The sequence below is a fragment of the Octopus bimaculoides genome, chromosome 2, assembly GCF_001194135.2.
Source record: "Octopus bimaculoides isolate UCB-OBI-ISO-001 chromosome 2, ASM119413v2, whole genome shotgun sequence".
NCBI lineage: Eukaryota > Metazoa > Mollusca > Cephalopoda > Octopoda > Octopodidae > Octopus > Octopus bimaculoides.
The window spans coordinates 191,830,328-191,831,615 of record NC_068982.1 but is presented as its reverse complement, the minus strand read 5'-3'; positions in this window follow the sequence as shown (position 1 = coordinate 191,831,615).

The following is a 1,288-nucleotide window of genomic DNA, read 5'->3' as shown; positions in this document are numbered from 1 at the left end:
AAAAACAGAAACAATTCCTATCATAGTAGGTGCCTTAGGTATAATAAAAAAATATTCAGACAAATACATAACAAAAACACCAGGACTTACAAATATATATAACATACAGAAAATTGCACTACTGGACACTGCACACATTCTACGCAAAACACTTTCAATACAGTAAACATAAGAGCACCACAGCAAACCACAGCACATACCCAAGGCGCACAGAGCTGCGCTCGGTAGTGAAGTGAAAGCACGTTATAAAAATAAAACTACTGAACAATAATAATAATAATAATAATAATAATAATGCTTTCTATTATAGGCACAAGGCCTGAAATTTTGTGGGAAGGGATAAGTTGATTACATTGACCCCAGTGTTTCACTGGCATTTAATTTATCAATCCCGAAAGGATGAAAAGTAAAGTCGACCTCGACGGAATTTGAACCCAGAACGTAAAGACGAACGAAATACTGCTAAGCATTTAGTCCGGCATGCTTAACGATTCTGCCAGCTCCACGCCGCCTTCAGTGCTGCATCAGACGTATTGAGAAGAGTGTTGTCGCTATGAATGTTTTTTTCCTTTTTTTCTCCTTTTGTCTTTGTTTTCTTTTTTCTATTCTCAATTTTCTTTCTTTCTTTTTTCCCTTATCATATAACTTGACCTTGTAAATGAACAATCTGGTGTTTATTTTAATGGCCTACCAATGTGCATAGCGAGTTTGTTAGCCGTAGGTGTCGGGAAGACACTAGGCAAGAATGGAAACGAAATTGGAAGAATAAAATAATAATAATAATAATAATAGATGCAAGTGTTCCTATTAATAAGACATTATCTATAGAGGAATTGGAAATTGAAATACAAAAGATGGGGTATCTTAAAGCAGGAACTGCTCCTGTTGTCGTGGGTGCCCTAGGTATGATAAGAAAGGGATGTCAGAAATATCTAGATAAGATCCCAGGAGTACCATGTCTCAGAGAAGTCCAAAAGATTGTACTGATAAGTACTGCCCACATCCTTAGAAAAACGCTATCAATTTAAATGTTTCGCTACTACCCTCCCACTTCCCCTCCCCAAGCTTTCAGTCATACTGTCACATCTCTTATCCTTCACTCACCCAAGGACGCTGGGTGTGTCTCGGCAAGTGATTGTAACAAACATGCAGATTAAAAGTAATAATAATAATAATAATAATAATAATAACAACAACAATAATGGTTTCAAATTTTGACACAAGGCCAGCAATCACATGGAGGGGCTGGTCGATTACATTGAATCCAGTACTCAACTGGTACTTGCAT